The sequence below is a fragment of the Petaurus breviceps genome, unplaced genomic scaffold (assembly GCF_028583685.1).
Source record: "Petaurus breviceps papuanus isolate PSGF00001 unplaced genomic scaffold, PetGlider_PUasm1.0 176, whole genome shotgun sequence".
NCBI classification, from domain to species: domain Eukaryota; kingdom Metazoa; phylum Chordata; class Mammalia; order Diprotodontia; family Petauridae; genus Petaurus; species Petaurus breviceps.
In genome coordinates, this window is record NW_027185771.1 from 23,470,910 (window position 1) to 23,497,330 (window position 26,421).

Consider the following 26,421-nt stretch of genomic DNA (forward strand, 5'->3'; position numbering starts at 1 on the left):
ATCTCTTCCTGCCAAACTGGATACCAAATTTTCATGTTCTTGCACTGCTACCCAATAAAAATCTGATATACTCTTTCAAAAACAAGGGATTTGGACTTTCATGTGTTACCCTTCCTCCATGTACAAATGTATAAATGAGGACTTTATGGTAGACAATAATAGTTATTCTTACAAAAGTATTTCTTTTTCAGTCAGGACAGTAGAATTTATTTGAAAAAGAATGTTACTTTATATTAGCAGGCAAGATAAATGTTGCAGGTAACTACCGACTGATAGAATTATTATATTATAGAATATAGAGCTATAAGAACTCAAAGGACTCTTACTATCCCCATCCCATTTTCAAGATGAAGGAACAGGTCTATGGAAGGACAGTAATATGGCCAAGTCAATCAGATTTGAATTCTAAACAGAGTCCAGAGGTGAACCCAGTTCTTCTGGTTCTAAATTAAAGTAAATAATTTTTTTTCACTGATGCATATATGCCTTCATTTACATAAAAAGATGAAAAAGATGACTTTTTTCCCTTAAGAAATCAATTAGTGACGAAAGACTCAGAGAGAAAAATATGGCACACTTGATGAACAATGATTTCCTGCAAATGCTAGAAACTTCTCTCATACTACCATACCATGTCTGACTTGATGGCTCAATTATAAACAGTCCTAGAATGAATCCATAATAAATAAAGCCAAGGGGATTTACTGTATCCAAAATGTTAGACAGGGAAGGGAACAAAACAATAATCTAACTCAATACCCTCCTTTGGCAAAGAAGGGAACTGAATCACAGAAAGAAAGTGACTTGCCAGAAGACACATAGCAAATTAATAACAAGATAAGAGCTGGTGCATAGGTCCCCTGAAACATTCTACATTCACTCCAGGAAACCCGAGAATGGTATGTGGGAGAGTTTTCTTACTTAAGAGAGAAATTTGATGGACCCAATTGAAAAAAATCAGTAGATGGGGCAGCCAGGTAGCACAGCAAGTAAGAGCACCGGCCTCAGTGTCAGGATGACCTGGAGATCGAATCCCGGGCTCAGACACTTAGCACCCACCCAGAAACATCTGGCCATGTAACCTTGAGCAAGTTACTTAACCCCAATTGCTTAGGGGTGGCCAGGTGGCTGAGTGAGTAAGAGCACTGGCCCCAGTGTCAGGATGACCTTGAGATCGAATCCCGGGCTCAGATACTCAGCACCACACCCAGAAATAACTGGCCGTGTAACGTTGAGCAAGTTATTGAACCCTGATTGCTTAAAAAAAAAATCAGTAGACACAATATTATCACAAAAATATCAGCTTACAGCTTAATGGAATTTAAGATCATAATCAATAAATAAATCCATTAACATTTATTAAGTTCCTACTGTGTTCCAGGCACAGTGCTAAGCCCTGAAGATACCAAAAAAAAAGTTTCTTCCCTGAAATGCTTTACAACCTAAAGAGGGAGACAATATACAAACAAATATATTCCAAACAAGTTACTTATAGGATAAATGGGAAGTTATTAACATACTGGAAGCACTATAGTTAAGGGGTTGGGGAAAGCTTCCAGTAAAAAGCCTCTTAATGAGCTTTCATGTTGTTTCTGATACTGATAGAATCCTTCTCAGGCAGGAATGATTGTTATAGAATAACATTAACTGTTTTAGAATAATATTAATATCACTTTCCTTCTCGGTAAAATGAGGGATTTAGTCTGGAAAAACATTACAATCCCTTCAAGTTCTATAGCTATCTCTTAGCCACCATCCTTGTTTGGTCATGGAAAGTTATCATGGGTTTGTGGAAAGAACTTTGAATTTAGAGACAATGGCCTTGGACTCACATACTTATTCTCCCAATATTAATAAGCCCTCTCCTCATCTGAAAATTGGAAGGGTTGCTCTGAAATCACAAGTGTTCTTTAGCTCCTAAATGCAATGTTCATCCCAATATATACAGCTTTGACTAAAGGAATTGAGTATAAGGGAAAGCTTATGGACATGAAGGGACTGGGCAGGTCAGTGGCACAGTGGATAGAGTTCCAGACCCAGAGCTGGGAGGACCTGAGTTTAAATCCAACCTCAGACCCTTGCTGTATGACCCTGGGAAAGTCACTTAACCCTATTTACCTTAGTTTTTTCATCTCTAAAATGATCTTGAAAAGAAAACAAAACCACTTCAGTATCTTTGTGAGGAAAGCCCCAAATGGGGTCATGGAGAGTTGGGCAGGAATAAAATGACTAAACAATGACAACAATGGACAAGAAATCAGAAGATCTGAAATCAAAATCTCCCTATATATTTTACTAGTTATATGACCTCACACAAATCATTTCATCTCACTGGTCCTCAGTTTTCTCATTTGTGAAAAGGGTATTCAAACATTTGTACTTTCTACCTCACAGGACAATTAAAGGGGAAATTTTATAAATTCTAAAGATTTCTAGATGTGAAATAGTTATTAAAAATAAAGCAGAAACAAAGACCTATTTTTTTTTTAAATGTAAATGATCTTCTGGAAAATTCTAAGTCTAACCTTTAGGTTTATTTTTTTCAATCACATAGTTAAAAGAATCCATTTGTAGGGATAATTTTATTTTTTTGTAAATTTGAGACAAAATATGTTTTCTAAGGAACAATTGATTTATTTTACTGCAACCATAAGGCAAAACATGAACTCCTTATTTTTTGTCTTCTTACTCTACTAAAACAATTTCTCTTGAATCTTGTTTTGGAAGTGGGAAGCATCTGTCACAATATGTCCTTGTTTCAGCCCACAGTGCACAGAAAATGACATGGGTAGTTTAATGGAGCAAATTATCCCCTTCTGAAATCTCATATAGAAAAGTATTTCTATACATTCTGCTAGGCTTATTTGTTTTTATTTTGTCGTGTTATATACATTCCCTTTCATTCTCATTTCCCTCTGCTTTTAGAATGATAATTAACTAGGCTTCTCAGGAAGGCTCTTAAGAATTTCCAGAGAAAATAAACTATTGGCCAAAGAAACCTGTGGAGGGAGGGAAGTCTTGTTTCCAAGGTGACCAGACCCACTCTCCCATTCCTGCCTTTATCCCCTCATTTGTAGGCAATGTGTGAAATGGATACTATACACTAAACCTTTTTTTTCCAAAAGTGGCCAATTCCATTCTCAAGGGATGCCTAGGAATGGAGATTTCATCACTCCAACTTCCCTCAGTTTCTTAGATTGCCCAGGAAATAATGATAACATACACATACTTCATTACCTGCCAACTCATCCCTCACCCTATTTCCTAGTGTGCTTTCCAAATCTGTCTCTGCCTATTTAAAACCTTCTTATCCTTTAAAGTTCTACCTCTGATTGTCCTGAAAGTCTTCATTGAGCATTTTACTACCCTTATAATTTGTCCCTTTCTGAACTACTAAGACAGTTTCTATTGTACACATAAGAAATTTAAGATTTACTTTCTTATGTGGGCATTGAGTGTTGTATATTATATAAACATTCTTATTCAAAGATTTCTATCTGCATTCCTCCACAGTAATACTCTTCCAATGCCTAATTCTTATGTGGAAGGAACCCTGAGTTGTCAAAGTATAAACCCATGAAATAAAACCTGGATTATAGTATCTTCCTGGGAATGGATTGTAGATTTGTTCACAGCAAAGTAGCTTAGATACATTGGGGGAGTCTTAGCATCTCCTTGCCTTCCAGGTGATGAAAGTGTATCATGTGAATTTAGGAAGCAACTTCAAAGGATGGTTGCTACAATCACATATCCTTGAAGAAATGATGAATGTTTGTATTATAGTTACTGGTTTGTATGTGTTATTGCCTATTCCCAAAGGGCATAGATAATATCCTGTTTAATATTTCCTTCCTTTCATGGTAGCTAAGTGGCAAAGTGGAGCCAGAAAGTCCTCTGTTTACATCAAAGTCTCTGACATTTACTAACTGTGTGACCCTAAGCAAGTCATTAAATCTGTTCCTCAGTTTCATCACTTATAAAATGGAGCTGATTACAACACCTAACACTTGTAAGGTAGTTATATAGATTAAATCAGATGTCTGTAAACCATTTAGCATAGTGCCATCCACATAGCTGACAATTAATAAATGTTTATTTCATTTAAAGTTATTTTTGAACTCCAGCACTGAACACAATAACCTGTATGCAATAGGTTTTTAATATCTGTTGAATGCTTTAAAAAATAACTTCTCTTCCAATTCAAAAGTAAATTTAAGACAGAGATTATAAATATTTTACTGTATACCCCATTGAGCTTACTATCCTGAAATGATACCAAGTCTGGCATCCTGTACATGGTAGGCTGAAATATTTTGTAGTCTAGTAGAATGCCTTAAACAAAGTAGGTTAAAATGCACCATGGTCTAGCAGAAAGTGCAACTGGTCTTAAAATCAAAGGACTTGAGTTTAAGTCTCAGTTTCATAAGAGACTTATGACATTTACTAAGTCATATCTCATCCTTAATTATCAGTTTTCTCATATACAAAATTCATATGATTATACTTGTAATGCCCATGTAACTGATAGGTTTTGAGAAGCCAATGCTGTGAACTTTATAGTACTATAGGAATGATAATAGGAATGATACTATAGAAATGAACATTTTCAAGCTCGTTTTTCCATGACCCTTTCAGTTCTGCTTCTGTTTTCCTACATTTTCAACAATAATTAGCTGCCATCTCACCCTGGAATTTTCCTTACCCCCTGGGGCATCCTCACAATGAAACGTCCATCCTCCACTGCAGTCTTCTCACCCTGACATATTACTCCTGGTGGAGGTAACCCCTTTCCCAATAGTGAGCTCCTCCTGGAGTCTCCATTTTAGAAAAAGGGGCCCAGAATAGCCAATTTACATTCCCTTCCTTCTGACTTTTTGGACTTTCACATCATGCCTGTGCATATGACCTTTTCCTTTCACCTCCAAACTTTCTCTCTCCTTTGTGTGTTGTCTTCACCCAACAGAATTGGGTGAAAGCATAGAATATCTTTCTTTTGATTCAAATTTTCCCAGTCCTAAGCAAAGTGCCTAGCCTGGCATATAGCAAGTGTCTAATAAATGCTTATTGACTGACAGTGCCTTGCATTTTACTGCTTTTCAGAAGGTACATTGGCAAGCTTGCAGCCTTTAGAAGAACACAAACAGGATTTTGAAGAAAATGTAAATTATGCCATCCAAGGATTAGTTGCAGTATTGATCAGAGACAGAAAAAAAAAAAGATTTATGAAAGAGAAAGGATAGCTGCTTTCAAATATTCTACCTGGCAGACAAAGTAAGTGTTCTTTACCTGGGGTCTGAGAATGAGAGAGAGAGAGAGAGATAAGTGGAAGAAAGAGAGAAAGAAATTTATAGATATATCTATCTAGATTTTATCTATACATCTCTATCTAAATACGTAGATATTTATCTAGATAGAGATTGTGCCTGACCTGTGATAGAGCCTTCTGGGCTTGTATTGGTCTGAATCTATGACTAGATTGGAGATTAGAGAAAGAGATAGATGTAATTTTATTTCCTTTTTAATCTTAGGTATTTTATTTTACGCTCTAAAAAGCATTACTCTGAGAAATGGTCCATAGCTTTATATAGACTATTAGAGGAGAAAAAGACATGGAAAAGTTAGCACCCTGGAAGTAACAATACTCTTCCCTAACTCCTCCCAATACTTTCTATACAACTGCATGAAATATACCCTTTCTTCCTTACTCAATTTTTGCCTTTTCCTCCATGAAGCCTTCTCAAATACTGCCTGGTGGAAGTGACTTCTAATTCAAATTTCAATTTCCTATTCCTCACTCCAGTTCCAAATCCTCAAATCTCACCTTCTTTAGGTGACATGTTAGATGTCTTCTGTGCATCTATGTTCACTTTTCCCACTTAAATCCAATTTGATTTCAAGTCATGGCATCACCTTCTTGATGGCATGGTCATCTTGAGAGTGAAAGATAAACAACAACCAGTAAGTACTATGTGATTCAAATCCTTCCTCCTTTCTCTTTTCCTTCCACTTTCCCCTTTCCGTTCCCCTCCTCCTCTGTCCACATAGGGTATAATGACCTTACCTGTGGGACGCTTTGCCCAAAGGAATGTAGATTTTGATCACTAAAACCTTGCAAGATATCTTCAGATTTCCTGGCTTAATTTCTTTCTTAAGAACCATGCCTTAAACCCTGCCAGAGACACCCTTAGTCTAGGAATAAACTATATTCGTTGGAAAGCCAGGAAGATTTTAATTACATTTATTTTACATTTATTCTTTCAGAATAAATGGGTAGCTCCCTCAATGGAATGAGACTCACACAAATGCAAGTCCTTTTATGCTGCTCCCAATGGGAATTTCCTGCTTTTTCTCCATTGGCTCACTGCAACCTCTTAAACTGCCAGCATCATGCCCCCTTCCAAAAGCTTGTTAAGCATACATACAAGCTTCTAACCTTTTGCCTGATCAGAAGCCTGGTTCTGCTAGATCACAGCTCTGATTAGAACCAGTTACCTCTGACTTACAGTCTACTTTCACTCAAAGAAAGGAGGAGTACTTTTAAACCCATGGAAACAAAATTCCTCCCATTGTTTCGCAGAAACCCAAATTCATTCTGACTCTCGTTGATTGGCCCATAGTAGGTCCAAGCCCAGGCAAGCCCTACCTGGTCATTCTTTGGGCCCTGATGGCTCACTGTGGAATACAATGGAAATTGTTTCTGTTTTGGTCAGAAACCCTGAGAATCCTATCCTCCCAGACTGATTTTTTTTTTCAAGGTAAAAGGGGCCATTCTTTGCCACAATAGCATTAATCAATGAATGAGTTTTGCATCCGTCAAACCAAAATCTGGGAAAAACAACCTAAAAAAGTCAAGGTCTCCCACTGCATCCAGGGCCACCTCCAGCCATTCTGAATTATATCTTGTCTCTGGGCACACACAGATGGCTCTAGAGAAGATAGTGAGGCTGGTGACTTTGCAAAGCCCTGCCTCACTTAAATCAATTCACTCGTAGGTCATGGCATCACCTTCCTGATGTCATGGGTAGTACAAACAAAAGCAATATTTAGTTCTTAATTAGAGTTTTAATGCTCTGTCCTGCCCACAAAGTATTGATGTTAGAACTTCCGTGAGAGTGTGAGGGTCAGTGAGGAGGTAAAGAAGAGGATAAACTGAATATTGAAGGAGACAAGGAGAGAGTTAACTCAGTAAAGAGAAATCTATGCATTTCCCCTGTTTCTTCATTTAGGAAGGCATAGGAAGCCTAGGATATATATAGCATTATAGTAATGAATTCATGTGTGTACACACATAGAATAAAAACAGGTATGTGTATATAGTGCTTGTGAATATGTGTGTATGTGCACATATATGTATGTATGTTTATATAATGATGATCATTTAATATCAATTGAATAACTTCAGTAAGGGTCATCATCTGAATTAATCAGCCAGAAGAAGAGCCTGTACCTAACATCTTCTTTATTCTCTGAGCAAACTCAGAGAATACCTCTTCCTATCTATGTAGGCAAAGCCAGATGGGGCTGACTTTATGGCCATTAAGGATGAGACCCTTAACCTGAGGGACTTACTTGACTAATAGGATTTTTCTTATCTTAATATATTTGGAGATATATTATGTTATAGTATGTTAATGAATGAAAAACACAGATATCCTGGGTCATAATTTCAATTACCACTTTGTCAACTCTCTTATTTTATTGTATTTAGAAAATTCATTTCTAGAGCAGAGCCAAGATGGTGGAAAGAAAGCTTTCCACCTTTCTAAACTCCTCCATGAATTTGATCACTAAACTTTAAAAAGTGAATCTAGTGAATATAAATGGATGTTAGAGTGACAGAATCCACTGGGATATGGAGCGTGGCACATTCCCAGCCCGGGAAAGTGCCCATTTAGGTTTGAGCAGGGGGTGTACAGAACACATGGGGGCTACACCAGCTCAGTCTATAGGGGAGTTAGAAGGATTCCCAGCCAGGGACTCACCCACCCCAAGGTCCATTTGCAGCCATCAGACCACAGGATGAAGGATCAGTCAGAGTTGGGTAAGAGAAAGCTCAGGGCCTGCAGCAGCAACTGCAGCTTCTCCTGGGCCTATCAACCCACAGGCTAGATGTTTAAAAATCACCTACCTGGGTGGCCGAATCAAAATGGCAGAATAGAAATAGGACTTCCATGGGGCCCTGGCTTCCCCCTCCTCCAAATTATGTAAAAGGTGACTCTGAACAAACTTTGGAGCTACAGAACCCACAAAATGACACATAAAAGCTAACCTCCCACTGAGGACAGTTCAGCAAACTGGTAGCAAAGGGTCAGCACATTGCTCTGGGAGCTGACCCAGCCCCGTTGGAGCCAGAGGTTTTAGCCTCAGGGCAGGCCTGACCAGTCTCTGGCTGGAGGGACTTCAGATCACCAGCAGTTATGGCAGTTTCCAGAATTATCAACCCATAGATGCAAAGGACAAAGTGAGAGGTCAGTGCAGTGTGGACTTTGGGATCCAGTAATTCAAGAGTGGGGTCAGCCTTTACCCCAGTATGAGAAGTGGCTGAAGCCTGGAAGCTATTCAGCCACAGCCACATGGCTGCTTCAGCTCCTGGCCTGCACATTGCAGGGGGACAAAGCAACCAGTCTGAGGGGTAATCTCTCTTGCTTTAACCTGCTTGTATCTGGATTGCTGCCAAGGGTTGAGGTCCTGGGGTGTGCCACCAGCGTGCCAGAGAATGTGGAGGCTTCAGAGAGGGCACCCTACTAATACCTTCAATAGCTGAGAAAACTCCAGAATTGGAGAACAAGCTCCTCTTTCCGGTAGTAGAGTCCTACTGTGGCAAAAAGCCCAAAGTCAAGTAATTGAGTGGCAACATGAGCAAATGAGGGAAGCAAAGCAAGCAGAGCAAACCAACTTTACAATCCTATTTTGGGGACATAAAAGGATTAAAGCATGGAAGAGGAGGAAGACAGGGAAGTCAAAACACCTGCACCAAAAACTTACAAGAAAAATATGAGTTTCTTAAAGGCCATAGAGGACTTTAAGAAGGGTTTTGAAAACCAATTAGGAGATGTAGAGGAAAAATTAGTAAGAGAAATAAGAATGATGCAAGAAAGTTATGAAATGAGAGTCAACTACCTAAATGAAGGAAATAACACCTTAAACAATAGACGAATTTAAATGGCAAAAGAGGCTCAAAAAGGCAATGAGGAGAGGAATGCCTTAAAAAGCTGAATTTGCCAGATGGAAAAATAATCTCAAAAGCTCACTAAAGCACTAAAGAGAATCATTCCTTCAGAATTACATTGGCGTGAATGGAAGCTATGGTCTTTATGAGAAAGCAGTATACTATTAAACAGATCCAAACAAATGAAAAAAACAGAAGGCAATGTGAAATATCTCATTGAGAAAACCACTGACCTGGAAAATAGATCAAGGAGATATAATTTAAAAATTATTGGACTACCTGAAATCCATGAACAAAAAAAAGAACCTAGAAATCATCCTTTAAGAAATCCTCAAGGAAAATTGCCCTGATGTTTTAGAACCAGAAGGCAAAATAGGGGTTGAAAGAATCTACCAATCACCTCTTGAAAAAGATCCCAAAAAGAAGACCACTAGGAATATTATAGCCAGATTTCAGAACTCCAAGATTAAGGAGAAAATATTACAAGCAGCCAGGAAGAAGCAATTTGAATATTGTGAAAACACAATCAGGATAACACAGGATTTGGCAGCTTCCACACTGAGAGATCCAAGGGCTTGGAATATATTATTCCAAAGGGCAAAGGAGCTGGGATTAAAAGCAAGAATCACCTCCCAGCAAAACTGAGTACTATGTATCAGGGGAAAATATGGTCATTAAATGGAATAGAGTACTTTCAAGCATTCTTGATGAAAAAAGAAGAATTGAATAGAAAATCTGACGTTCAGATATAAGAAGCAAGAGAAGCATGAGAAGGTAAACAGGGAAAAGAAATCATAAGGAACTTATCAAAGTTGAAGTATTTACATCCGTATATGGCAAAATAATAATTGCAACTTATGAAACATTTCTCAGTATGAGAATGTGAATAATATCAGAATATGAGAATTTCTCAGTTTGAGAAATATGTGAACAGGTATACATAGATAGAGGGGACAGGGCCAATTTAATAGGAAAGGATGATAATTAAAAGGTGAAATTAAGAGGTGAGGAATATAATGAGAGGAGATGGGGAGAGACACAATAGGGTAAACTATTTCATATAGAAGAGTCATGGGAAATGGTTACAATGGAGGGGAAGAACAGGAAGGCAAAAGGGTCAATAATAAAATAAGGTCAACCTTATTCTCATAGAATTTGGCTTAGGGAGGGAATGACATACACACTAAATAGGGTATCTCACCCTACAGGAGAGGACTGGGGAAGGGTATGAGAAGGGATGATGGAAGGAAGGGCTGGCTGGGGGGAAGGGAAGTTGGAAGCACTCACTTATGACAAGGGACAGGATGAACATAGAGAATAGAACAAGTGGGAGGTGGGGTAGGAGGGAGGGAAATATAGTCAGTCTTTTACACCATATCCACTATGGAAATGTTTTGCATCGCTACACATATACAACCTATACTGAATTCCTTACATTCCCAGTAAGAGTGGGTGACAAGGGAGGAAGGGAATGTATCTGGAATTCAAAGTCTTAAAAAATGTTTAAATATGTGTATACATATATGCATATATATTCCATTATTAATATTATTTTACATGTAACTGGAAAATAACATATACAGGCACTGGGGCATAGAGATCCACCATGCCCTACCAGAAAGTCAGAGGGTGTATGGGAGAAGATATGGTAGAGAGCAGATTGGAGGAGGCAATATCCAGTGCGATCGCTATTTTGAGATGGTGGGTAGGGGAAAAACAGGAAGAAAATTTGTAACTCAAAATCTTATGGAAATGAATGATGTAAACTAGAAGTTAATAAAGCATTTGATTAAAAAGAATCACCTACCTGAACTTCCAGTTATCAAGAGGGCAGAATTAACCCTAGCTGCTCAGATTTCCCCTCTCTGACCCAGAAAACCCAGAGATAAATGTCCTGCCCAATGTAAAATACTGATTTAGTGGAAAAAGCCTCAGGCTTGCGAGCCACTGAGGAAGGGGAGAGTGAGGAAGTAAGGACTCTGAAGGAAAGGGCTGGTGGTATCCCAACAAGTCCCATCTCAGCTGATCAGCAGGAGCTCCCAAAGCCCAGGGGGATGGAGCTAGCAAGCCCTAATCACAAATCCCAGGTGTACCTTAACACCACCAGGGGAATCTAGAGACACCAGTCCTGCCAGCCACTCAGCTGCTGAGCCTGCCTGAGCTGTGGCCCAGAGACACAGAGGTGGAAACCTGAAATGGCCAGACAACCTCTCCACCACAGTTTATTCTGTGAGCTTCAGGGTAATTCAGGGGAAACACTGAGAGTCCTGGCCTTGGCCTCAGTCTAGACACTCAGAGGCTACAGCACACAAGGCTAACAACCAAACCCCTATCTTTGAGTCTGGGAAGCACAGTACATCCTTACCCCAGAAGCAGATATCCAATGTAAAAATTTAGGGCATGGGCAATCACAATGGGTAAGAAACCTGTGAAATCCAGAACAATGCGATCCTACTGTAGTGAGCAAGAACAACCAAATTCAGAGGAAAACATAGACTCTGTACTCACACCTGAGACCACAGAAGGAAATATGAACTGGTCTCAATCCCCAAAAGCATTCTTGGATGAGCTCAAGAAAGCTTTTAAAAGCCAAATTAGAGAAGTAGAAGGTAAATTTATATCTACACTGACCAAATTAGAAAAAAAATCTCACTGAAGAAAAAATATCCTTAAAAAATAAAAATTGGTAGGGAGGCCAGGTAGCACTGAGAGTAAGAGCACCAGCCCCAGAGTCAGGATGACCTGGGATCGAATCCAGGCTCAGACACTTAGGACCCACCCAGAAACACCTGGCTGTGTACCTTGAGCAAGTTACTTAACCCCAATTGCTTAGAGGCAACCAGGTGGCCCAGTAAGTAAGAGTACTGGCCCCAGAGTCAGGATGACCTGGGCTCAAATCCGGGCTCTGATACTTAGCACCACACCCAGAAATAACTGGCCATGTAATGTTGAGAAAGTTACTTAAACCCAATTGCTTAAAAAAAAAAAAAAAAGTAAAAGTGGTCAGGGTGGCTAGGTGGCACAGTGAGTAGAGCACTGACCCTGGAGTCAGGAGAACCTGAGTTGAAATCCAGCCTCAGACACCTAACACACAAACACAAAAACTAGCCGTGTGACCTTGGGCAAGTTACTTAACCCCAATTGCCCTCCAAAAAGCAAAAAAAATAAATAAATAAATAAAATTGTAGAACTAGGACAGTAGGTGCAAAATCTCACTAGAGAAAATACCTCCCTAAAAATGAAAACTGAATATATGGAAAAGGAGCTTCAAAAACTAAGGAAAATAATTCACTAAAAACCAGAATCAATCAAATTGAAGCTAAAGTCTCCATGATGCATCAAGATTCAGTCAAACAAAACATAAAGATTAAAAAATTAGAAGAAAGTGTAAAATATCTCACTGGAAAAAAAACTGACCGGGAGAACAGATACAGGAGAGATAACCTAAGAATTATTGGTCTCCCGGAAAGCCATGATGAAAAAAGCAGTCTGGAAAACATTCTCCAAAAGATTGTCAAAGAAAACTGTCCTGAGGTCCTAGAATCAGAGTGTAAATTAGTTATTGAAATAATTCACTGGACTCCTCCTGAAAGAGATCCCAAATTGAAAACTCCAAAAAATAGAGGCAGCTAGGAGGTGCATTGTCCCTGGAGTCAGGAGGTCTGAGTTCAAATCCAACCTCAGACACTTAATACAAAAACTAGCTGTGTGACCTTGGGCAAGTCACTTAATCCCAATTGCCCTTGAAAAAGCAAAAAAAAAAAAAAATCCAAAAAATATAGTAGCCAAATTGCAAAGTTACAAGGTGAGAGGGAAAATACTGCAAGCAGCCAAAAGGAAACAATTCAAATATTCCAGAACTACAGTCAGTATTACACAGGAACTAGCATCTTTACCTGAAAAGATCAGAGAGATTGGAAATTGATTTTTCATTAGGCAAAGGAACTAGGAATGCAATCAATAATCAACTACCAAGCAAAGCTGAGCATAATATTTGAGGCAAGGAGATGATCATTTAATGAAATAGTGGACTTCAAGACTTTTCTGATGCAAAAGCCAGATCTAAATGGAAAATATGATATCCAACTACAAGGCTCAAGAAAGACATAAAAAGGTAAACAAGGAAAATACACAAACATACACACATATACACATACATACACACATGCACACATGCACAAAACTTGGGATTCAATAAGAGTAAACTGTTTACATCCCTATTTGAGAAGCAGATACCTGTCATTTTTGAAGTTTATATAATTATCACAACATTTAAAAGGGATGTACATAGGTAGAGGGCATGGATATAAATTAACTAATCTGATGATTAAAAAAAAACTTATTAAGGGCTACAAAGGGATTATAATGGGAGAAAAGGAAAGGATGAGGGAGAAAAATACGACACAAAAACCGTCATAAAAACATACTATAGTAGAGGGGAAGGAGGGAGGAAGATGAAAATCATATGAACTTTATTCTCATTGGTTCTGGTTTCAAGAGGGATCAACATAATCAATAAAGTTTAGGATTCTAACATGAAAAAACAAAAAAAAACCTCATTATAAGAGAGGGAAAGAGGGAGGGAGAGGAGTACTATATGAAATTTACTCTCATTGGTTTGGGATCAAGGAGAGAAAAACATACTCCGTTAAGTATAAAAATCCATTGTGCCCTACAGGCAGTAGGATGGGCAAAGGGAGTGGTTAGAAGGGATGGAAATAGTAGTAAGGGGAAAGGGCATGGGGGAACAGAGAGGAAAAAAATGAATAAGGTGGTAGTCAAAAGGAAAAGGAGAGGAAGGGAAAAGGAAGATGCAAAAATATAAACAGGGGAGGGAATAGGATGAAGGGAAAGCCACAGAAATTAATCATAAGTGAAAATGTGAATGGGATGAAATGTCCCATAAAATAGAGGTGGAAGCAGAATGGATTAAAAACAACAATCTTGCAATATGCTGTTGTGATAGTAATGGAATATAAAGATCCCCCTGTATTGCCTTGGTTTTCAAATTTATTGTGTTAAAACCCAGAGCTTCTTAATCCCACCTGTGGGATGGACTTGTTGATGTGAAAAGAGAGTCCTGAACTGGGAGGAGCTGGTGACATAGATTTGGAGAGAGACAAGAGAGAGGCAGAAGAACTTTTTTGGAAGCAGTACCCTTGTGGAGGCAGAGAGAGACTGAGAGGATTGCTGAGGGCCACTTTGAATCGCCCTGGACTTTTGAGAACTGCCCCCAGAGCTGTCAAGGACTGAGGAGACATGGCTGTTTTGCTGGTACTTTGTCTGTCTGTTTTAATGTTGTTTTTCCAGATTTGTCCACTGGTGAAATACACTCCTGTTGAAGAAGTCCTGGAACCTGGCTGTTGGCTAAGAGCTCCTGAGACTGTCCTGCAGACAGAGAGTGAATACTGTCCACTGGTGAAGGACAGTCCTGTTGTTGCAGGGGTCTGGGAACCTTTCTGTTGTTTCAGAAGCCCTGAAGAAGGATTTTCTTGTTGTATGTTTACAGAAATCCTGGGAGAGGGTTTTGCTAATGTTTTCAGGGGTTCTAGGACTGTTCTACAGAAGAGGATGAATTAATGAAGGGACTGGCAATGTATCTTGTGGCCTTGCTAAGCCTTGTCTCCCCAGGAACTAAGATTGCTGAGAACTTGCCTCCTGTCAAGATGAAGAAAAGACCTCCATTTGGATATTAAGTGCTGTGCTTAAACTTGTTGTAACTCTGGGGTAGATTCAATTGTGATCCAGGGGTGGGGAACTTTTGACCTTTTTGTGTTCTATGGTTGAACAAATGAATGCACTTTACTTATGTTTGGAAACTAATCTCCATTTGAGAAGAGGGGTTTTGTGATAGACTAAATGAAGGTACAGCCTAGGGGTGTAGTAGTATTTAGAACAGGGACTTTGTAATTGATTGAATGAATGTAAGGTCCTGGGGTGGGGTAGTACTTGGAGATTATTTAATCACACTTAGTAAATGCTGTATTTTGAATGATGTCATATTTTGATCTTCTCTGTTCTTGATTTGTCACTGAATAAAATGGAGAGCACCTATGCTGGTATTTTGAACCTTGGGAAGTTGCCTTTCCTTAGCATTACATTACAGCTGTGTACAAGAAACACATTTGAAACAAGGGGATACATACAGGGTAAAGGTAAAAGGCTGGGGTAGAATACATTATGCTTCAGCTAAAGTAAAAAAAAAAAGCAGGGGTAGCAACCCTTATTTCAGATAAAGCAAAAGCAAAAATACATCTAATTAAAAGACATGAGGAAGGAAAATATATCCTGCTAAAAGGCACCATTGAGAATGAAGCAATATCATTACTTAACATATATGCACCAAGCAGTATAGCATCCAAATTCATAGAGGAGAAGTCAGGGGAATTAGAGGAAGAAAAAATAGCAAACCTATACTAGCAGGGGAACTCAATCTTCCCCTTTCTGAACATGATAAATCTGACCTTAAAATAAACAAGAAAGAAGTTGAGAAAACAAATAGAATTTTAGAGAGGAAAGACAAGGTAGATCTCTGGAGAAAACTGAATGGGTATAAAAAGGAATATAACTTTTTCTCAGTGGTAAATACTCAAAAATTGGCCATGTACTAGCGCAGAAAAAACCTCACAGTCCAGTGCAGAGAGGCAGAAATATTAAATAAGTCATTCTCAGATCATGATGCAATAAAAATCATATGCAATAAAGGGCCATGGAAAGATAGACTAAAAATGACTTGGAAACTAAATAATTTAATAATAAAGGAGCAATGAGTCAAATAAGAAATTATAGAAACAATCAGTAACTTCAATTAAGAGAATGACAATAATAAGATAAAATTCCAAAACTTGTGGGATTCAGCAAAGGTAGTTCTTAGGGGAAGTTTTATGTACCTGAATGCATACATGAATAAATTAGAGAAAATTGAGGTAAATGAGTTGGACATGCAATTGAAAAAGCTAGAAACAGAACAAATTGAAAATCCCCAATTAAATACTAAATTAGAAATAATGAAAACCATGTGAGAGATTAATAAAATTGAAATTAAGAAAACTATTGAATTATTAAATAAAACTAAGTGCTGGTTTTATGAAAATAAAAATAAAATTGATAGACCTTTAGTCAGTATGATAAAAAAAAGTAATCTAAATAATGAGTATCCAAAATGAAAAGGGTACATGTACCTCCAATGAAGAGGAAATTAAAATAATAATTAGTGATTATTTTGCCCAATTGTATACACAAAAATGTGACAATTGGAATGGATAAATATTTACAAAAACATAAGTTGCCCAGATTAACTGAAGAGGAAGTCAATTATTTAACTAACCCACTTTAAGAAAAAGTATTTGAACAAGCCAGAAAAACTATTTGAACAAGCCATCATCAAACTCCCTAGGAAAAAAATCTCCAGGGCCAGATGTATTTACTAGCAATTTCTACCAAACATTTAAAAAACATTGGATTCCAATATTCTGCAAAATATTTGAGAATATTGGTGGAGTCCTAACAAATTATCTTTTTAAATTAAGTTTTATGTTTATTTTTAGTTTATATCATACATTTCTTCAAGATTTTGAGTTACTAATTTTCTCCCCTTCTTTCCCATAGCCAACACACAAAAACAGTGATCCCAATGTACACCACCTTCCTCAATCTGCTCTCCCCTATATCCTTCTGCATCTACCCTCTGACTTTCCAGTAGGGCAAGATGGATCTCTATATCCCAGTCCCTGTATATTTTATTTCCCAATTGTATGTAAAAATAATAATAATAATAATATTTTATTAAGCATTTTATTTTAAAACTTTGAATTCCAGAATCTTTGCCTTCCTTCCTAGTCAGCCACCCTTATTGGGAAGTGATTCAACATAAGTTGAACATGTGTAGCTAGAGAAAATATTCCCATAGTGGATAAATTGTGAAAGAATGACTATATTTCCCTCTATCCTATCCCAACCCCCACTTGTTCTACTATCTACTTTGACCCTGCCCCTTAGCAAAAGTGTGTGCTTCCAACTTCCCTCCCACACCAACTTGACTTCCTTTCCATCATTCCCCCTCTCATCCCCTTCACCCTTACTATTCTGTAAGACAAGATACCCTATTTAGTGTGTATGTCATTCCATTCCTAAGCCTAATTCAATGAGAATAAGTTTGACTCATTCCTTTTTGCCTTCCTGTTCTTCTCTTCCATTGTAACAGTTTTCCCTTGTCTCCTCTATATGAGATCATTTACCCCATTCTCTCTCTCCCCATCTCCCCTCATTATATTCCTCTCTCAACTCTCAATTTCACCTTTTAAGTATCATTCCTTCCTATTCAATTGGTTCTGTGACCTCTGTCTATGCATACCAGTACACATGTATAAACACACTAACATATGCATTCATACACCCATATCCCCTCCTATATAGACATAAATATGTATGTACACATATGAATACACACACATATATCTATATAAACATTTATATTCACTTCAACTATTATTATACTGAGAAAAGTTTCATAAGTTACAATTATTGTTTTTCCATGTAGGAATGTAAATAGTTTGACTGATAAATTCCTTATGATTTCTTTTCCCTGTTTATCTTCTCATGCTTCTCTTTCTTTTTTGTATCTGAATGTCAAATTTCCTATGCATCTCTTGTTTTCTTGAAGGATGATTTCTAGGTTCCTTTTTTTTTTTTTTAATCATGGCTTTCACATAGTCGAATACTTTTGAATTATCTCTCCTGGATCTATTTTCCAGGTCAGTGGTTTTTCCAATGAGATCTTTCACATTGACTTCTATTTTTTTCATTTCTTTGGATCAGTTTAATAGTATCTTTATTTCCCATAAAATCACTAGCTTCCATTTGCTCCAATCTAACTCTGAAGCAATTAATCTTTTCAGTGAGCTTTTGAGATTCTTTTTCCATCTGGCACATTTGGCTTTTTAAAGCATTCTTCTCCTTACTGCCTTTTGGAGCCTCTTTTGACATTTGATTTAGTCTATTTTTTTCAATTTAATCAAATGCCTTATTAATTACTACTATACATCATTAATTGCTGCAATATTTTGAGTTACAAATTTTCTCCCTGTATTTCCCCTAAATACCACCCCAAAATAGCGATCCCACTGGATGTCGCCTCCTTCAATCTGCTCTCTCCCATATCTTCTACCATACCCCCTCGGACTTTACAGTAAGGCATGGTGGATCTCTATGCCCCAGTGCCTGTATATCTTATTTACCAGTTACATATAAAATAATATTAAAAATTGTGTGTGTGTGTATATATGTATATGTGTGTGTGTGTGTGTGTGTGTGTGTGTGTGTGTATTAAACATTTGATTTTAAAACTTTGAATTCCAGATTCATTCCCTTCCTTCCTTGTCACCCAACCTTGCTGGGAAGATAAGCAATTCAATATAGGTTGTACATGTTTAGCTATGCAAAACATTTCCATAGTGGAGATATTGTAAAAGACTGACTATTTCCCTCCCTCCTATCCCAACTCCCACTTGATCGATACTTTTCTTTGATTCTGTCAATTTTTAAAAGAGGGTGCTTCTAACTTCCCTATACACCAGCCTGACATCCCTTCCATCATCCCCCTTCTCATCACCTTCCCCCATATTCTCCTTTTGGGTGAGATACTCTATTTAGTGTTTATGTTGTTACCTCCCTAAGCTAAGTTAAATGAGAATAAGGTTGACTTATTCCCTCTTGACTTCCTTTTCTTTCCCTCCATTGTTACCACTTTCCCTTGCCTCTTCTATATGGGATAGTTTATCCCATTCTGTCTCCCCCCATCTCCTCTCATTATATTCCTCTCTCACCACTTAATTTCACCTTTTAAGTGTCATCCTTTCCTATTAAATTGGTCCTGTTCCCTCTATCTATGTAGATTTGTACACATATATACACACATTCACATATGTATACGTAGGCCCATATACCCTCCTATATAGACATATGTATGTATGTGTATACACACACACATTTCTATTCCATTCAACTATTTTCATACTGAGAAAAGTTTCATAAGTTACAATTATCATTTTTCCATGTAGGGATGTAAATACTTCACCTTTGATTAGTTCCTTATGATTGCTTTTCCCTGTTTACCTTCTCATGCTTCTCTTGCTTCTTGAATCTCACTGTCAGATTTTCTGTTCAACTCTGGTGTTTTCATCAAGAATGCTTGAAAGGGAATAGGGGGGTGGAGTTAAGATGGCAGAGTAGAAACAGGACCTCTGTGCAGCTCCGGCTCCCACCACCTCCAATTCATGTAAAAGGGGACTCTAAACAAACTCTGGAGCTACAGAACGCAAAAAAAAAAAAATGACAAAGAGAAGCTAAACTCCCCCTAAGAACAGCCCTGCAGGCCAGGAGGAATCAGCCAGTGCAGAACTCTGGGAACCAAGCCCAGCCCCACGCCGAGGTTTTGGCCACAGGGCCGGCCTGACCAGCATCTGGTTGGAGAGAGTCCAGGTCACCAGCAGCTTTGGCAGTCCAGAATTATCAACACAAAAATGCCAGGGACAAAGTGAGAGGTCAGTTTACTGTGGACTTTGGGACCCAATAGTTTGCAGTGCATCAGCTTTTGACTCTGGAGCAAGAAGCCGCTGAGGGTTGCAGTGCAGCTGTGGCAAAGTAGAATCTTTAGCTCCTGGCCTACAGAGTGCAAGGTGACAAAGTGACCAGTATGAGTGGTAATCACTCTTGCTTTAACCAGGTTGGATCTGGATTGTGGTATATTGTGGAGGTCCTGGGGTATGTGACTAGCTTGCCAGAGAATGTGGAGGCTTCAGAGAGGGCACCCAACTAATACCTCCAGCAGCTGAGAAAACCCCAGTATTTAGAACAAATCTCCCCTGTCTGTTTGCAGAGTCCTACTGTGGCAAAAAGCTCAAAAGTCAATTAATTGAGTGGCAAAATGAGCAGGCAAAGGAAGCAAACCAAGCAAAGCAATGCAACATTGGACTCCTATTTTGGGTATAAAAAGGATCAAAGCATGGAACAGGAGGAAGACATTGAAGTCAGAATTCCTGCACCAAACACTTCAAACTATAATATGAGCTGCTTACAGTGCATAGAGAACCATAAGAAGCAGATAAGAGAAGTGGAGGAAAAATTGGGAAGAGAAATGAGAACGATGCAAGAAAATTATTAAATGAGAGTCAATAGCCTGACTGAGGAAAATAACACCTTAAAAAATAGACTAAATCTAAAGGCAAAAGAAGCTCAAAAATCAATGAGAAGAATGACTTAAAAAGCTGAATTTGTCAGATGGAAAAAGGATCTTAAATGCTCACGGAGAAGAATAATTCCTTCAGAATTAGAGTAAATGGATGCTAATGACTATGAGAAATCAAGATGCTATTGAACAGAACCTAAAAAATGCAAGAATAGAAAGCAATGTGAAATACCACATTAGGAAAACCACTGAGGTGGAAAATAGATCTAGGAGAGATTATTTAAAAATTATTGGACAACTTGAAAGCCGTGATCAAAGAAAAGAACTGAGAAATCATCCTCCAAAAAATTGTCAACTAAAACTGCCCTGATGTTATAGAACCAGAGGGCAAAATAGAGGTTGAAAGAATCCACCAATCACCTCCTGAAAAAGATCCCAAAAAGAAAACTCCTAGGAATATTATAGAGAGGTTATGGAATTCCCAGATCAAGGAGAGAATATTACAAGCAACCAGGAAGAAACAATTTGAATATTGTGGGAATACAATCAGGATAATTCAGGATCTGGCAGCTTCTACACTGAGGGATCGAAGGGCTTAGAATATGATATTCTGAAGGACAAAGGAGCTGGGATTAAAACCAAGTATCATCTACCTAGCAAAACTGAGTATCATTTTTCAGGGGAAAATATGGTCATGCAGTGGAATAGAGGGTTTTCAACCATTCTTGATGAAAAAAACAAGAGTTGAATAGAAAATTTGACTTTCAGATACAAGAAACAAGTGCCTTATGAGAAGGTAAACAGGGAAAAGAAATCATAAGGAACTTATCAAAATTGAACTATTAATACTCGTACCTGAAAACAATGATAATTTTAACTGATGAAACTTTTCTCAGTAGTTGAAGGGAATAGAAATGTGTGTGTATATATATGAGGGTATATGTGGATATGAATACATTTGTGAATGTGTGTACATATGTTTACATGTAGACATAGATAGAGGGCACAGGATGAATTTAATAGGAAGGGATGCTACTTAAAAAGTGAAATTAAGAGGTGAGAGAGAAATATGAGAGAAGATGAAAAGAGACAGGATGGGGTAAACTATGTCATATAGAAGAAGCAAGACAAAAATGGTTACAATCAAGGGGAAGAATAGGAAGGCAATAGGAAATGTGTCAACCTTATTCCCATTGACTTTGGCTCAGGGAAGGAATTACATATACACTTATTAGGGTATCTCACCCTACAGGAGAGTAGGGGGGAAGGGGATGCCAGGGGGGATAATGGAAGGGAGGGCAGGCTAGAGGAAGGGAAGTTAAAATCACCCACTTTTGAAAAGAGATGGTATCAAAGTAGAGAACAGAATGAGTTGGAGTTGTGATAGGAGGGAGGGAAATATAGTCAGTCTTTTACAATATATCTGCCATGTTAATGTTTCCCATTAGCTACACATGTACAACTTATACTGAATTGCTTATCTTCCCATTAAGTTTGGGTGACTAGGGATGAAAGGAATGAGTGTGGAATTCAAAAAAAATTTTTAATTTTTTTGAGAAAAATTGGGGTTAAGTGACTTGCCCAAGGTCACATGGCTAGTAAGTGTTAAGTGTCTGAGGCCGAATTTGAGCTCAGGTCCTCCTGCCTCCAGGGCTGGTGCTCTATTCATTGTACCACCTAGCTCCCCTGGGAATTTAAAATTTTAAAATTAATTGTTTGAAAATTCACATATATATTATTAATACTATTTTATATGTAATTGGGACATAAAATATACAGGCACTGGGGCATAGAGTTCCACCATGTGCCACTGGAAAAGTTGAAGGGGGTATGGGAGAAGATATGGGAGAGAGCAGATTGGAGGAGGGGTATCCTGTGGGACTGCCATTTTGGAGTGGTGGGTAGGGGAAAAACAGGGAGAATATTTGTAACTCAAAATCTGGTGGAAATGAATCATGTCAATCAGAAGTTAATAAAGCATTTGAAAAATGAAAAAAAAAAACATTTTTCTTAAGCTCCTCTATGGCCTGTAATCAGTTCATATTTTTCTTGTAAGCTTTTGCTGCTGCAGTTCTGACTTCAGTGTCTTCCTCCTCTTTCATGCTTTAATCCTTTTTGTCCCCAAAATAGGAGTGTAAAGTTGGATTGCTATGCTTGGTTTGCTTCCTTTGCCTTGTCATGTTGCCACTCAATTACCTGACTTTTGAGCTTTTTGCCACAGTAGGACTCTGCTCCCAGTTAATGGAGCATTATGCCAATCACTAGGGTTTTCTCAGCTGCTGTAGGTATTAGTTGGGTGTCCTTTCTGAAGACTCCACAAGCACTGGCAAACTGGTCATACAACCTAGGACCTCCACCGTAAACCGCAATCCAGATCCAAGCCAGTTAAAGCAAGAGCAATTACCCCTCAGACTCTTTTGCCTCATCCCCCTACAATTTGCAGGCCAGGATCTGAAGCTGCCATGTGGCGGTGGCTTCATGGCTGCAGCACCTCAGCTGTTTCTTGCCTGGGGTGCCAAGCCTGACCACACTCCCAAACTACCAGATGCCAAAGTCCACACTGCACTGACCTCTCACTTTCTCCTTATCATCTATGTGTTGATAATTTTGGAAACTGCCAAAGCTGCTGGTGATCTGAAGTCCCTCCAGTTGGTGGTTGGTCAGGCTACCCTGGGGCTAAATCCTCTGGCTAGCATGGCGCAGGGGTTGGCTCCCAGAGTACTGTGTTGGCCGCTTGCTGCCTGCCTGCTCTGCTGTCCTCAGTGGGAGGTTAGCTTCTCTTTGTCAATTTGTGGGTTCAGTAGCTCTAAAGTTTTTTCAGAGTCACCTTTTACATGAATTGGAGGAGGTGGGAGCTGGAGCCTTCTGGGAGTTCTGTTTCTACTTTACCATCTTGATTCTGCCCCCTGAGTTAGTCTATTTTTTAAAGTATTATTTTATTCAGTCAGGTTGTTGACTCTCTTTTCATGATTTTCTTGCATCATTCTTATTTCTCTTCCCAATTTTTTCTCCACTTGTCTTATTTGGTTTTCAAAATCCTTCTTAAGCTCCTCTATGGCCTGTAAGCAGTTCATGTTTTTCTTGGAAGCTTTTGGTAGAGGAGTTCTCCCTTCATTGTCTTCCTTCTGTTACATGCTTTATCCCCCCAAAAGCAGGGATACTTTTGTCCCCCAAAAAGGAATCCAATTTGGATTGCTGTGCTTTCTTTGCTTCCTTTGCTTGGTCATTTTGCCACTCAATTATTTGACTTGACATATTTGCCATGGTAGAATTCTGCTTCCAGAGAGGAGAGTTTTATCCCAAGTCACTGGAGTTTTCACAGCTGGTGGAGCTATTAGTTGGAGACCCTCTCAGAAGCTTCCACTGGCTGTGGAGAACCGGTCGCTCACCCCAGGACATCCACCCTAGTCAACAATGTAGATCCAAGAACGTCAAAGCAAATAAAATTACCCCTCAGACTGGTTGCTCAGTTCCCCTACAATCTGAAGGCCAGGACCTCCAAAGCAGCCATGTGGTGGCAGCAGCCACACCTCACCCACTTCTCCATCTGGAGGCAGAGGCCAGACCACACTCTTATACCACTGTTCCCACAAAGTCCACACTGAATTTTCACTTTCTCTATGGCATTTATGGGTTGGTAATGCTAGAAACCACCACAGTTGCTGGTGATCCACTCTCCTGAATATCCCTCCCACAGGGGCTGGTCATGGCCACCCTGAAGCTAAAACTGGAGATTTTTGTGGGGCTGGGCTCGTCTCCCTGCACACTGCAATGAACCCTTACTATCGGCTTGCTGGGCTCTCTTCAGTGGAAGGTTTGTTTCTCTCTGTCACTTTTTGGGTTCTGTAACCCTAAAGTTTGTTTAGAGTCATTTCTTATACTTATTTGAGGTGGTTATGGAGGGCACATATGGAGTTTTCCTGCTTCTACATCACCACCTTTGCTCTACCCCCAAATTATTTTTATGACAGGAATATGGTACTGATACCTGAATCAGGAAGAGACAAAACAGAGAACGAAAATTATAGACCAATTTCCCTCATGAATACAAAGACAAAAATTTTAAATAAAATATTTGCAAAAAGACTACAGCAACTTATCAAAAGAATAATATACTTTGATTAGGTAGGACTTATTTGAGGAATGCAAGGATGGTTCAATATTAGGAAAACAATCAGTATAATTGATCATATCAACAATAAAGCTAGCAGAAACTATGTGACTATCTCAATAGATGCAGAAAGAAAGCTTTTGACAAAATACATCATCCATTCCTATTAAAAACACTAGAAAGTATGGGAATAAATGGAGTTTTCTTTAAAATAATATGTAGCATCTATTTAAAGCCATCAGCAAGTATTATGTGTAATGGGGATAAGCTGGAAGCACTTCCAATAAGATCAGGGATAATACAAGGGTGTCCACTATCCCCTCTCTCATTAAATCTGGTACTAGAACGGTTAGCAGTAACAATTAGGGAAGAAAAACAAGTTGATATAATCAAATTAGGCCAAGAATAGACTAAGCTATCACTCTATGCAGATGATATGATGATATACTTAGAGAATTCTAGAGAATTGAGTAAAAAATTACTAGAGACAATAAATGAATTTGGCAAAGTTGCAGGATATAAAATAAAAACAAATAAATCCTTGGCATTTCTATATATTTTTAACAAAATCTAACAGCAAGATATATAAAGAGAAATCCCATTTAACATTACTGTAGACATTATAAAATATTTGGAAATCTACCTGCCAAAACAAATCCAGGACCTATATGGACACAACTAAAATCACTTTTCACACAAATAAAGTCAGATCTAACTAATTGGAAAAAAAATCAATTGCTTGTGGCTGGGTTGAACTAATATAATAAAAATGACAATCTTACCTAAATTAAATTATATATTTAGTGCCATACCAATCAATCTACTAAAAATTTACTTTACACAGCTAGAAGAAATAGTAACAAAATTCATTAGGAAGAACAAAATGTGCAGAATATCAAGGGAATTAATACAAAGAAATGTTAGGGAATGTGGACTAGTCATAGTAGATTTTAATATGTATTATAGACAGCATATTGCAGAATTATGGTTTTTAATCCATTCTGCTATCTGCCTCTGTTTTGTGGGAGAGTTCATCCCATTCACATTCACAGTAATGATTACTACATATCTCTTTCCTTCCATCCTATTCCCTCCCCTGCTTATGATTTTGTTTCTTCCTTCTCCCTTTCCCTCCTTAATGGTTTTCCTTTTGACTACCACCTCCCTCAGTGTTCCCTCCCTTTTACTTCCCCTTCTTTACCTACCTTCTTCCCTTACTACTATTTCCCTCCCTTCTAATGCCCCCTTCCTTTCCCCCTCTTACCTTCCTATTGTTTATAGGACACAATAGACTTTTCTACTTATCAGAGTATGTTATTTGCCCTGTGACCCCAAATCAATGAGAGCAAATTTCATACAGTGCTCCTCTCCCTCCCTCCTTTCCCTCTATTTAATGAGTTTTTGTGTCTTTTCATGTTAGAATCTTAAACATAACTGATTATCTTGATCCCTCTTTGAACCAGAACCAGTGAGAATAATGTTCAAATTATGTTCCTCTCCCTCTTTCCTTCTCCTCTACTCTAGTGTGTTTTTATGCCTCATTGTATGGCATGATTCATCTTTTTCTGTCTCATCCTTTTCTTTTATCCCTTTATAATCTTTTTGACCCCCTTAATAAGGTGTTTTTTAATCATCAGATAAGTTCATTTTTACCCACATATTCTATCTATGTATAAACATGATAATCATATAAATTTTTATATTGAAAGTTATCAGCTTCTCACATAGGGGTATAAACATTTTGCTCTTATTGCTTCCCAAGTTATGTGCATGTTTGCCTGTGTGTGTATGTGTGTATATGTGAGTGTGTGTTTTCCTTGTTTACCTTTTTATGTCTTTCTTGAGTCTTGTAAATAGAGATCAAATTTTCCATTGAACTCTGGCTTTTTCATCAGGAAAGTCTGAAAGTCCATCATTTCATTAAATGACCATCTCCTTGCCTGAAATATTATGCTC

General features: G+C 38.3%; 1 pseudogene; it reads right to left on the reverse strand.

Annotated features, from left to right (window-relative positions):
• The window catches only part of LOC138159534 (prohibitin-2 pseudogene), a 42,141-nt pseudogene that overhangs the window by 15,254 nt on the left and 466 nt on the right, over positions 1-26,421 (reverse strand).